Raw genomic sequence first — 14,676 nt, 5'->3', positions numbered from 1 at the left:
GAGACCTTGAAAACAAAGACAGCCAAAAGCTGCCACGTTTCAGCAGCCAGGAAGCTCTGTTTTCACTGGGCGGATGCACCTGCCACAGAGATGGAAGGTGCGATCTCTATTTTTGGTATGGTATTTCTCTGTGCCTTTTCACATTGCTTTTGCTGGGTCTGTAGTAGGAGGGTTTTATCACACTGTGCAAGTAAACATCACTGTAGTATACCAAAACCCCTTGTGAACACAGTTATCCAACACAACAGTAAAACTAGTTCTCATGGGCAAACAGGAAACAGTGTTGCTGATATAATTACGTCTGCACCAGTATTTTTGCCAGCATCTCTCAGGATGCCTCTTCATGCTCCTGTCTGACACAGTCATATAATCAGAAATCAATAGTATGCACATTGTGTATTTAAAACACTATGGACCCAACAAAATGTGTTTTGCCTAAAGGCATCATTGCACTTGTCCAAAACAACACAAGGTTCTTTCAGACCCACAACAGTGCTGTGGTCATTACAAAGGGCTTTTCCCCATGAAACCCCATTACTGCTGAGGCAAATAGGCTTTCCTGTCGACCACCCATTTTTTTAGTTTCCAGGGTCACACTATGTTTAAAAAATACCGTGGAATAATTTCTTTCAACAGCTTTAGTAAGTGTTATTATAACATTATCTCCCCTTCACAGATTAAAAGATGGAGAAGTAAGGTAGTTAATTAACTTGTCCTGTCTTCTATACATATTTATTCATCTCTATTTCATCCATGTAATGGGCATTTTAAAACAAGATAGGGCAACAAAATCCTTGCTTTAATGACCTCCCAGTCTAAACAGTTTAAGAGTAAGAGAAAACCCAAGTCAGAAAGCAAGTGGTAAAGGCAGGAAATAGATCCCATATCACTGAACTCATCATGGCATGTGTAAAGCCACAAAGTCATCTTTCTTCTATTCTATAGCTTTGCCTTTGGCATCCCAAGGATAAAGTGATTAATGAGAAACTTCCTAACAATCACTCTGTATTCTCTAGATACCATGATCTAACTTCTGTGCAATATAGGGAGGGAACACAGTGGCCCAAAAAACAGATGCTGAAAAGAATAAGACTTTGGAAGCAGAGAATAATTTCATGATAGAGTGAGAATCTATGGAATCTGTAAATAGATTAAAGGCCTACTGAGGTTCTTAAAGCCCTAATCTCTCTTGCCTTTTGGGTTGCAACTAGCTTCATTCCCATCCATGAATGCTCCACATACTACTGCATTAACAATCAACATCAATGAAAATAAATACTGGGTTCTGTCATGCGTGACTCAAAACTGAGTGATAGAGCCTTACTGTCCTTACATGGCTGCACACACTTATATGGAACTGTACCAGGAGAGATTTGCAAACAATATGCCATATAAGTTAAGCTTAATATAAATAAATTGCAGGTGAACTCTACTAGGGTTTAGGGATGGTTTTTGCTAGCCAGTCTTTTGTTTCCTATTGGCATAGTGTATAAATCAGGGGTGCTGTGGTATATGGACCGCAGAATTGAAGGTGGGGAGGAGAGGGGTCCATCCTGCCCCTGCACCATCTCTGCTGGCTACAGTAGCAGTCCCACTCGACCATGATTTAAGGGGCTGATGAGGAAGACAGCACTTGTGGTTTGGATCAGGCATGGCCGGACCCTGTACTCCCACTGCAGCTTCTCTCCTTCCTCTTCCACCACTGCACTGAAGCAGATACACCATCAGACCTGTGATTTCCCTTTCTGGTGTAGTCACCTGTGCTGGCCTGAAAGCTGTGATAACTCAGGTCACTGAGACTTTGTGAGAGCAGTCTGTCCTTAAATACCAAGACTGCTTCAGTTCAAGCTGTCCCTCAAACCAGTGAGCCTGCAACTTGTCCCATTATTGTTATCTTCCTTCTTTGTTTCTCAAAGACTTTGCTTAATTTTGATCTGTTTGAAAATACTGCCAGCATTGACTAATAGTGCATCAAATGAAGTAAAGAAAGATGAGTGTTGTCTTAGTTTTATGTTTGTGTCTCAAACTCAATACCTCTAGATCCTTGTTTACCCTCATGCCTTGGATCAGTTTCCTCATCTATAAAACAGAGTTAGTGCTACTCATTTCTGTTACCATCATGGTAAGTGATGAGCATGTGAGGGATCTCAAAGACTAGATACCTTTTTGTAATCATGGAGAACTTAGGCAGTAGGGCTGGAGAGGACCTTGAAGAAAGGTTCAAATTGTTGTTTTAAAATGTTCTTTGTTTTGAAATAAACCTGAAAATAGGATTTGTATATGAAGTGTTTTGTTTAAACCCTGTAAAAACTGTCATTTAAATTCCACTGAAGTGGAATACAGTTACATGAAAAACACAGTGGCAAGATCCCCATTCCCATCCTGCTCCAATTCACCATGTCCATTACAATGCAGCCCATAAGAGGAAAAGATGGCTAAATGAGCATTTGAAGTGCTAAGGCTTGGACAATAAGCCCAAGCCAGAGTTGACCTATAGATGAATCCTGTACATTTTATAACTGATAACCATTGTGCTAATAGGTATTATACTAAGTTATAGCAAACCAACTATTCTGATGTAAAAGGTGGGAGTACTGAAGCCTGAGCAACAGGCCCTGAACTGAAACTGCTAACTCCGTATGTAGTCATTAGTGAAATATGCATAGAAGACGTAGCTTAAACATCATAAAACATGTCTATCTTGAATGTATCCTTATATTTCTTTATGTGTGAGCAAGATAACAAGGCCACAGAAACAGTTGTCTGGCCTTGTGACCTTGCTCATAAATTAACTAGATAAGCAGGGAAACTCCCTTAGCTTCTCCCTTAAGCCCTGGCCAGGCTCTGGGGGGAACCTAACGTGAGATGAAAACCAGATATTTCCGCTCAAAACAAAGGTGCCAGCTATTCTGGCTTACTGATTTTTAGGTATATAAGGCTGGACCCGCTCACAGCGACTTTGGAAGCCTCACCTACGGGTGGACGCACCGCGTAGGATTTCCCACTTGCAGGGACAGGCTCTCCAGATCCTCGCTGTAACCGGGGCTCCCCAGCGACTGCGGGTCTGGATGATGGTAACGTATGCAAGTGGTGATGGATCTTTCTTAATCACTATTCTCTCTCTCTCAGGTAGTAATGATTTGATGCATTACCCTGTATTTTCCTATTTGTTTAAGTGCACTGTTCTGTCTTTTCTTACTGTATGTTTTCTGTATTATTCTGTTATATTATTTAGTTATTTCTAGTAAAATACGCCTGCTCTTTTCACTCTGGTGTCTGAGTTTAATTGATATCCCTGATCAGCAAAACAGCATTGCAAGCACCCATGCTCCCACGGCTGGGTGTGGGGCAGCCATTTGAAGGGGTAATTGTCTCCTTCCACATAGAAGGAGAATTTGTTCCCTTCCGGAGTACTTGTATGTGGGAGATGCAGACAATCACACTGTGATTAAGCAGTGCCTACTTTAATATGGTGGACAAGCCTTTTATAATGCAGGTGAAAATCACAAGATACAATCACATGGTACAATTCTTTCTGATTGGACAGTTAGCTTTGCACATGCTCCTTAAGCTCTCTTCTGATTGGCTGAGGACTGCCACATAGACATTGTACAAACTTCTTCTCTGCCCAGACCAACGCCCTGAAGTTGTTTAACTTCCTGGGTTCTTCCTCATTCTTTCAGGGTCAGTCCCTTGTCACATCCTTGCTGAAGCTGAGGCTTTGCCAGTCTTGCTCATATGCAGGATTGCTCACACGTCTATTTTCTTGCAGGGACTCCTTCCGAATCCCCACACTTGTATATTTTGCTTATGCTCCTTGGGTTAGCCCTGGAACCTTGTGTTATAAACACCATACCCAGGACTTCTCTCTCTACAGTGAAAAATGGGCCTGGCAGGAGATTTGTAGATGTGCAATATGAGAAAAGTCTGGTCTGGCAGGGTGTTGTACCGGATGACCCAAGAGTTATTACTGCCTCTGTCCTGACTCGGTGAGAAAAGGTTATTTTCCACCTTGGACGGCAGAGTGATCAGGATGAACCAGCACATCAACTATCTACGCAAGATACTTCTTTGCCCTTTTCTTTCTGACTATGGGATGGGAAATCAAACTGTAAAGCTGGTGCTGTACTAACGCCAGTACCTTACTGAAGATTTCTAGAGTCCTAGTCTGGAAACTGTCTTTACAATCAGTGTGCTGTATTTAAAACAAACAAAAAAGACATAACCCCTTCTTGAAGTAGTTTTGCAAGACTTCTCTCAGTCACCTCAGATAACAAAACTGTTCTCCAATGTTGTTTGTCAGAGTTGCCTCACTACACCTGTGTCATCTTGGAGGCGATATTTCAGTGTGCCTCAAAATATGTGCAATTCTTAGTTTGTCATAACCGCTTTGCCCCTCCAGATGATATGCTTACACTTGTACAGCATGAATGTATTATTCAGGCTTTCTTAATGTATAAGATCAGCTTGTTGCTATCAACGAGGAGGGAATTATTTAGTCAGAAACTATCTAAAATAGAGGAGAAAGTAAACATCAACAATTAATTCATCAGATGTACATTTGCCCATTGAATAATCTGACTTTATAGATATCAGTTTTAAGAAGTAAATAAGTAAACTATTTAGTCTACAACAATTTCAGCTTCATTCCAGCAAGAAGAAATCATGTCCTTGTTAGTTCAATTGATGTGCCAGCACAGTAGAAATGCTTCTTAAAAAGTCCATATGCTGATGACATGGATCCCTTTTAGTGCAGACAAGAGGGCTGACAACATCATTTTAGTTAATAAGATTAGCTGATGATGATTAACACCTTCTGTGCTTACCATGGCACGAATTTACAGTGAACAAAGAAGCACTTAAGGTAATTGAAATTAAATGTCACAGTGGTTCTAAACAATACAGAGAGATTTCAATTAACACTTATGAGAAAATAAAGATAGGAATAAGAGAAGAAAAGTAATCTGGGGAATGATTGAAAGCTACAGCTGTCATGGTTTGTTAGTGAGGGCTAATTTCTGCTACATTTAAGGCCTCTTCCTGGTCTGGTACAAAGCCAGTGCTAAAAATCAAGCTATTTTGTGTGAATTGCACACGGTTTGACAAATCGGGAAAGAATCTAGGTATGAGAGCAAATTGTATTTGGTAGTAGCAATGATCAACAGCCAAATAAATCTTTGAAAACTTCTCTGACAAATCAATGTTCTGGCTCTGTGTTTAGGTGAGTGTAGCAGTGGCATATGTGACAAGGCGTCCTGCATCAACAGTGGTACCTGTACTGTGAGCAAAGCAGATTCATACATTTGCCTTTTCCCCCTTGGATTTAAAGGTCATCATTGCGAAGGTGGTGAGAGGATGCTAGGTTGCTTATATTTCTTTGTATGTGTTATTTAGTGTTCAGTGTGTTTTCCACATAGTGATATCCAAGGAGGTCATATGCTATTACACCAAAAGAAGAGAGTACTTGGTATGACATCTTTTTAAAATCACATATTGAAACCTTCTCCCACTATTCACTTTGGGGCTACATACATCTCCTATGTAATCAGTGATTCTCAAGCTTATTTAAATTAACTATAATTAGCTTCTCAAACTTATATTCAGAAGTTAAAATAATGTACCACTCCACAGCTGCACATTAATTCTAAAAAATCCCCACTTCTCTCCTAAAACCAGTGTCAGTTGTATATTCTAAGATGTAAAGGACCAAATATCAATGTCCTGCTGAAATCACAGAGATACAAATAGTCAAATACATGCCACATTATTTTCTGTGCTTCAGAATGTAGATTTTCATGCTGCCACTTATTGTGTGCATGCTTGCTGCTTTGAAATCATTGAGGTGAATCTCTAATGAAAAAGAGCACAAAGCTTTATAATACAAATACATCCTTGAAAAAAGAAGGCATTAAGGAGGGAAGAAATGTTGGCTAGGATAACCACTATTTTTAATTTGGAAGACAAACTTTCTAGGTTGTTTTTCTTAATGTTAGCTTTAAGTAACTAACAAAGGGAACTGACACTGGTTGGTAGCAGTCACTCCCTTACCTTTGAGCCTCAAGTGACCTGCTTGTGTATTCTCGATTTCCAGCACTCACCTTGGCCATACATCAATTCAACAAGTCCTTGAGGTCATTCGCTAGCACACCCTGGTCCTTGGAACCACAGAATTACCTTTCCTTCATGGAGTTTGAGATGACATTTTTTCCATATTTAGGGACTAGTGTCCTTTTGTACAGCTACAACACAGACAGCAAGGACTTCCACTCCATTAACATGGTGGCTTGTTACGTGGAGTTCAGATTCGACTCTGGCTCGGGAACAGCTGTTATCAGGTATACAGTGTTTCTTGTGTTTCCTTTCCAATGATGCCACAGTGCTTATCCATGGGAGAAGTGAACATTCTTCAAGAAGGAAATCTTAAAGGCACAGAAGCAGACCATCCCTATGTGCCAAAAGACAAGCTGGTGGGGAAGAAGACCATCCTGACTGAACAGAGAGATTTGACTGGAACACAGGGGAAAAAAGGAGAGTTTCTGACCTTTGGAAGAAGGGGCAGGTGACTCAGGAGGACTACAAGAATGTCATGAGGTTATGCAGGGGCAAAGCCCAACTAGTAGTTAATTTGGCTACTGCGGTAAAAGATAATAAAAAATGTTTCTATAAATATGTGAGAGACGAAAAACCAGGCCTGAAAGAAACACGGACTAAGAAAAACAGCCTGACAAAGATAAAAAAGTTGAGGCTGATCTAAGAAATGCCTCAAACACTCAAAAGACAAAACTATGAGTCACAGGGTGCATTCTGTGGAGGTCGAAGCTGATAAGGCTGCCCCAATAACACAGGATGCAGCTGGAGGAGGGAGCCCTGTGGAGACAGGACGGCTCTGCTCTGGTGCACCTGGCCAAATTTCAAGGGCCATCTGTCCAGTGAATGACCTTTGCTTCATTTTCCACAAAATGCATGTTAAAGTTAACACCCCTCAATATGCTAACGAAGGCTAACATGATCATGCTAATTACATCATCCCATGAAACACCTTACCCCTCCCCGTACATGGGATACGTAGGTGTGTGGGTCGACCTAGGGGACGGACCCAAGGAAAGTGGGTATAAATCAAGGGGGGGGGAAAGAAAGGGGGGGGCCTGGAGAGTGCAGTGAAGCGAAGAAGACAGCTGCAAGCAAAAAAGACAGCTGCCTCCTGGAACCCTCGCTGGTGGGCTCAAGGCAGAAACCCAGACTGGTGATCTGTATTCCCCTATTCCCTCTATCTCTGTCTTTTCCCTTTCCCATTAAGCAATGCAAGGCATATTGTATTGCTTGCCACAACTTGCTATATACTTAGCCAATTATCGTGTGTTCAGTTACTACATTGTGGGTAGTTAATAAATGTTTGGACTTGGAGACTTGTTGTCCGCTCCATTGGGGATTTGCGAATCTGAGTCACTTGTCCCCCTCGTCTGAGCGGGACGTGACATTAAAATTGGCGTAGTCGGCAGGATCCCCTTTGGTGTCGGAAAGTCTTATGAGATACTGGGTCTCTATCCGACAAACTCGGACAGGGAGAACTGGGAATTGGCCCCTCAGCTATATGCTGGGAGAGGGTCGGAGGGATACTGATTCTCTATCCGATAAATAAGGACAGGGAGAATCGGGAAGTGACCCCTCAGCTCTAAGACAGGAGAGGTTCAAGCAGCGGCAAGCCATGACTGGCCGGGAAATGTCGGTGCTTGACTGCTCCCCTATTTTTGAGAAACTGAAGGAGTATAAGGCTTGTCCTCCTCCTTTAGTAGAGGTTTGGGCCCACGATAATTGGCATAATCCTGAAGCAGTGGCAAGCTATATCAGTGCACTTGCGGGGCTGCAAGGGTCGCGACCAGGCAAAGGAAAAGCTGTAGTGTGCGCTGTATTAGGGGCAGCACTGACTGCAGCCCAAAAAGATAAACATTTTAACAAAGAATTAGAAGGGGAAATTATGAAATCCTTGCAAGATCTGGTAAACGCTCTCCAGGATCAATTGGTTGAGGAACGTAATGTTACTGAACAAAAAGCTAAATTCTTGCAAGAGCAAATTGACGTTTTGAAAAAACAATTAGCCACTGAGCATAACACCACTCAGCGACTCCACACGGCTCTGTTGGATGACTTGGACCGTGAAAAAATCTCACGGTCCAAATTAGAGGGGAATGAACAAGAAACCCACAAATGGACAGATCTCAGCTCTGTTCTGGATAGTGAACAGGGAGTTACGAGTCTGGCAAAAGCAGCAGCCAGACCCTTGTATCCAACAAAGGATTTAGAGATAAGCCGAAAAATTTTTTACCCCGAAAATGAAGGGGCAAATTTAAGACCATTAATTAAAACGGAGACCACCGAGGGTCAGGGTGGAAGAGCTCCGCAGGTCACCATTCGAACTACACCATATCCAGCGACTGAGCTTGCGGAAATTCAGGAGAAATATACCAGATGAGCTCAGGAAACCGAGACTGAATATGTGTGGAGGGTATCTTTGACTGGTGGCGACCAAATCTTGTTATCAGAAGATGAGGCCCAGGGGTACTGGGGGCCAGGGGTTTTCTTAGTTACTGACGACCAGAGAGAGCCGTGGTCGTTAACTCAACAAGCTGCTTATTGGGCTGGGGTCTGGACCCCTTGGAAAGGGGGGATCCAGTATATATTGAGACCCCAACCATAAATTATTTGACCGAAAGTCTGCAGAAGGCTGTTTGTCTCCAGTTAATGCATGACAGGCATTTAGTTCAGGAGCAGCCTTCCCCGATGCTATTAGTTGCTAACCCTGATCAAATGACTCCCCTGATTCAGGGCTTGCTGGACTCTTTGAAATCACATGCAGTACAATTACAAGATCGTTTGTGGAATTCATTAGCCCCATGAGGGTGGATGGGCAGGGGGAGGACCCATGACTTGGGGAGGATAGCTCAAGAATTAATTAATTACAGCTGGAGAATGGGCCTTACTGGGGGAACAGGTAAACCTAAGCCCTCTGTACGCAGAGTGGAAAAACAGGAAAATTCATCTCCTTCCCCTCCGCATGTATTAAGAACAAAGAGAAACCTCTTGTGTACTGAGGGAATTGGACAGGGGATTCCCCAAGAGTTAATGGATGGTATGCCTACTACAGTTTTAGAAAAGCTCATTCGAGCCTGGAAAGACAAAAGGAAGCTGCCCCCCTGTCCTGGTTTAGCTAGGTTAGGGTTAAGTTTCCCCAGCAGTGGGGGGAAGCTCTAGCCGGGTTATTCAATACCATGCTGACGTCACCTCCGTGCGCCGAAGCGCGGGAGTGCGGGAGAATCGGTTAACGTGTGTGTTATGCCATCTCTCTGCTCTCACTGCTGTATCGGTAGATATCTTGCTCTGTTCATTGTTATTACTGTTATTGTTATTGTTGTTGTTTGTTTTGTTGCTGTTGCACTGTTGTATTAAACCTCTCCTTATCTCAGCCCCGGGGTTTGTATTTCACTCCCTTTGTGGGGGAGGGGCAGCGGCTGCATGGTCTCGAACCCCGGCAGGGACTAAACCACCACACCCCCACAACCGAGCAGACCTTTCAGGAGAGGGGAGGGACAGAACTGAAACCTAACGAGATGGTGGTAATTGCTTCTCAAACACCAACTGCCCCTGAGGAGGACTTGATTGATTTAGTGTCGGGAAAGTGGACGCGCCATCCCCAGTAAGTGAGCCGGGGGATGGTGGGTGGGTCCACTTAAGGAGGCTCACAGAGAATACTAAAGGAGACTTGTTGATTACCTTTCCGCTCGGTCCCTTTAAAACTCCAGTTACATTTCTAGTAGATACGGGTGCTCAGATTTCAGCTCTCCAAGCTGATGTTGCCAAGCAGAATGGCATAATTGCTGACAAAAAGCAGATCTGGGTTACAGATGTTTTCGGGGACTCTAAGCCACAGTCGACTGCTCAGGTGAAATGCTGGTTACCTGGGAATGAAACTGCAACAGAGGCTATTATGATCCTGGGAAATTTCCTCACAAATATCCTGTATCTTGTGAAGTGCTAAGGCTTGGACAACAGGCCCAAACCAGTTTTGACCTATAGATGCATCCTGTATATTTTATAACTGATAGCCATGTACTAATAGATATTATACTAAGTGTCACATCCCGCTCAGATGAGGGGGACAAGTGACTCAGATTCGCAAATCCACAATGGAGCGAACAACAAGTCTCCAAGTCCAAACATTTGTTAACTACCCACAATGTACTAATTGAACACACGATAATTGGCTAAGTATATAGCAAGCTGTGGCAAGCAATACAATATGCCTTGCATTGCTTAATGGGAAAGGGAAAAGAGGGAGATAGAGGGAATGGGGAAATACAGATCACCGGTCTGGGTTTCTGCGCTGATCCCGCCAGCGAGGGTTCCAGGTGGCATCCGTCTTCTTCGCTTGCATCCGTCTTCTTTGCTTCACTGCACTCTCCAGGCCCCCCCGCTTTCTTTCCCCCCCCTTGATTTATACCCACTTTCCTTGGGTCCGTCCCCTAGGTCGACCCACACACCTACGTATCCCATGTACGGGGAGGGGTAAGGTGTTTCATGGGATGATGTAATTAGCATGATCATGTTAGCCCTCATTAGCATATTGAGGGGTGTTAACTTTAATATGCATTTTGTGGATAATGAAGCAAAGGTCATTCACCGGACAGATGGCCCTTGAAATTTGGCCAGGTGCACCAGAGCAGAGCCGTCCTGTCTCCACAGGGCTCCCTCCTCCAGCTGCATCCTGTGTTATTGGGGCAGACTTAGCAGCTTTGACCTCCACAGAATGCACCCTGTGACTCATAGTTTTGTCTTTTGAGTGTTTGAGGCATTCCTTAGATCAGCCTCAACCTTTTTATCTTTGTCAGGCTGTTTTTCTTAGTTTCTCGCAGGCCTGGTTTCTCGTCTCTCACACTAAGTTATAACAAACCACCTATTCTGATGTGTATTGAAGCCTGAACAACAGGCCCTGAGCCAAAGCTGCTAACTCAGTATGTAATCATTAGTGAAATATGTATGGAAGATGTAGCTGTCTTGAATGTATATTTATCTTTCTTTGTGTGTGGATAAAATAACAGGGTCATGGAGACAGTTGTCTGACACTGTGGCCTGATATGAGACCTTTCTCATAATCCAATTAGATAAGCAGAAAAACTCCTTTAGCTTCTCCCAGGCTCTGGGGGAGTCTAATGTGAGATTGAAACCAGATATTTCCGCTTAAAACAAAGGTGCCAGCTATTCTGGCTTACTGATTTTTAGGTATATAAGGCTGGACCCGCTCACAGCGACTTTGGAAGCCTCACCTACGGGTGGACGCACCGCGTAGGATTTCCCACTTGCCGGGACAGGCTCTCCAAATCCTCGCTGTAACCGGGGCTGCCCAGCGCCTGCGGGTCTGGATGATGGTAACGTATGCAAGTGGTGATGGATCTTTCTTAATCACTATTCTCTCTCTCATGTAGTAATGATTTGATGCATTACCCTGTATTTTCCTGTTTGTTTGAGTGCACTATTCTGTCTTTTCTTACTGTAGGTTTTTTGTATTATTCTGCTATATTATTCAGTTATTTCTGCTAAAATATGCCTGATCTTTTCACTCTGGTGTCTGAGTTTAATTGATATCCCTGATCAGCAAAACATAAACTGGTTCCAGAAGTGGGATCCGACAAAAATGCCATTATTTAAAGTAACCATTGGATGTTTTAAATTGTATGAAAAGATACCTATTGAAAAGGAAAAGAAACTACAAATTTAAGTAAACAAGGGTGGATTTTGTTAACTGCATGTAGAAAACAACACCAGAGTAAAGAGAGGCTGTTGTTAGAGCGCTCCCAGATGGAGCGACAGATGTGTGATTTGCAGAGTCAAATAATGATGTTGCAATGCCAGAATAAGTTGCTTGCTGATAAGCTGGATACTTATCAGACAGTGGCAAAGAAAGCCACAGTGCGAGTAGCACAATATAAGTATAGGAGAAGGAGAGGGCGAGTGAATCGTAAGAAAGTGCATGTGGTGATTGCAGAAGTGTGTGTGCAGTGGGATCCCGGTAGAGATCCTAATATTGGGCAAGCTGTGAGGAAGGATATGATAGAGGATTACACACAGTATGAAGTAAACGATATAATTGGAAGATTTAAGCAGAGACCGGGGGAATCCTTGCTCTCTTGGATGGCACGTTTGCAGGATCAGGGAGTGGCAGGGGTAACCCTAGACGCAGGAGATTCTAAAAGGTTTTTGATTTTAAGTTCAGATTCTCTTGTGCAGGATGCATTTCAAAGCAACTCTCAGGATATTAATTTGTTAGCATTGGCTGCTCTGGGATGTAATACCAAATATCCTACAGAGAATGATTGGCTGGCATCTGACCGTCAGTGGTATACTTTGCGAGATTGTATACAGCGAATGAAAGAGGAAGGGATGAAAGCAGCTATTTTTGTAGGAGATGCTGACTCTATGATGTGACATCCTTTGTCGGTCACTATGAGAAACGGAGTGATTAAAACCACTCCACCGGCATATAAAAATGTAATTATGCCCCTCCTCATTAATGAAATGGGGGATCCCCTCGATGAAGTAATAGAAAAAGTGCAACAGTTACGTGACCTTGATGAGTGGGGCCCTCGAAGGAGTGTAGACAATCGAGATATTCGAGACAGCCCTAAAGGCAGTGAAAACAGGATTTCTCATAAGGAAAAGTTTACTGATTTACTAGGGGATGGTATACCCCGTGATAAAATTGATGGAATTTCGACCCCAGAATTGTGAAAGATATATAAACAGAGAGGGCTGAATAAACCCAACAAATAAGTACAAAATTCACAGGCCAAGAAGGCAGGGACAACTCAGCCTACGGCGCCAACTCTTGACCCTCGACGGGACCCTCCATCTGCTCGCAGAGGGCCCCCTGTGAGTGGATCACTGGTTCCGGGGGGTGAAAGAGGATTGGGCACTCTTCTCTGACTTGTACCCTTTGCGGGAGGCAAGGGAGGGGAATCAATATTATAATCAGCACATATGAATTAATGGCCAAGCTCCAGGGCGGTGGGTGCAGAAGGACCGATGGCCCCATGTAGAGCTTAGAGTCTGTTTGGTTGGTTGGTTGGTTGGTTTTGGTTTAGAACAACTGGTCCCCACAAACTGTAAATGCCTTAATTGACACTAGAGCGGAGGCCTCCTTAATATATGGGAACCCCAAGAAATTTAAAGGACAACCTATAATTATTACAGGTTTAGGAGGAAAATAAATTAAAGCTGCACAAACACAAATAGAAATGAAATAGGAAACCCCCCAAAACAATTGTATTCAGTCATGATTGTCCCCATTCCTGAATATATAATAGGTATAGACATTCTAAAAAGACTAACTTTAAATCTTTCTGATAGTCAGTATCAATTTGGAGTTAAACCCTGTATTAGTGCCAGACCTGTTAAGGTCAGCAAAGTAAAAATGCCTCCTGTGCAGATCCTGGCTGCAACTAAGTTAGTCACAATGAGGCAATATAGAATTCTGGGAGGACATGAAGAGATATCACAGACAATTAGAGATTTATTAGATGTAGAAGTTTTGAGGTGGCAGTCTGGTGTGGCCTGTCAAGAAAAGTGATGGATCCTAGAGAATGACAGTGGATTTTAAAGAACTAAACAAACATACTGCACCGCTTGCAGCAGCTGTGCCAGACACTGTCACTTTAATAGAAGAAGTTCAGAAACATCCAGGAACTCAGTACACTGTAATAGATTTGGTAAATGTAATTTTTACCATCCCGATTGCAGAAGAGCATTGGGACCAATTTGCTTTCACAAGGGTGGTTGCATAGCCCCACTATCTGTCATAGAATTGTAGCTGAACACATAAATGAAATACAGCTGCTTCCTCACACACAATTAAGCCACTATATAGATGATATTTTGATTCAAGGAAATGATGAGGAGGAAGTACAACACGTTCTTGAATTAGTGGTAGATCATATGAAACAGAAGGGTTGGGAAATTAACCCTGAAGAAATCCAAGAACCGTCTGAGACAGTGAAGTTTCTGGGAATTCAGTGGCATTGCGGGCATTGAGAAATACTGCCTAAAGCCTGACAAAAAAATCTGGATTTTGCTGTACCGCAAGAAAATAAATGGATGCCCAAAGAACACAGCATTCTGTGCAAAAGCTCCAACAATCATGCCAGCCGCACATGACTCTGACCACCCCAGAAATCCATCTCCTTTGCCAGGACAACCTGTCTTAGTCGAACTCCCCACGGTGGGAGCAGTACCATTGGTATTGGATACCCCAATAAACAAGTACACCTGGAAAGCCAAAGATGCTCATGGAAAGGAGCACAAAATTAATACAAGGTACATTATTCTATCTTTCTAATTATAACCCACTTCCGGTTCTCAAAATGAACCGAGAAGCTTTTCTTTCCTTTTTCTTGCAGGTAAACCCCTCCCCGAGTCAGATATCCTGAGTCACGATGAAAGATCCTTATGTAAATTTAAATTTTTGTATAGTGTTGATGTTCATTGTCTTATTAATATTTCTAGATTATATTGTTTATCATTGCAAAAATTGCTTTGGGTGACTGTTCCCCTCTCCTTTGGTCCCAGGGGAAGCTCCAGATTTCTAAGTGTTAACCAAGAATGGGAGGAAAACAAATTTGTGGATTTAGG

General features: G+C 42.9%; 1 pseudogene; it reads left to right on the top strand.

Moving 5' to 3' along the window:
- LOC141917622 (pikachurin-like) overlaps positions 1–14,676 on the top strand; it is an 85,683-nt pseudogene that overhangs the window by 7,718 nt on the left and 63,289 nt on the right.

Source organism: Strix aluco, chromosome W, assembly GCF_031877795.1.
Source record: "Strix aluco isolate bStrAlu1 chromosome W, bStrAlu1.hap1, whole genome shotgun sequence".
Lineage (NCBI taxonomy): Eukaryota > Metazoa > Chordata > Aves > Strigiformes > Strigidae > Strix > Strix aluco.
Note: the sequence above shows the minus strand (reverse complement) of the source record. Positions and strands in the feature narration are given on the sequence as shown.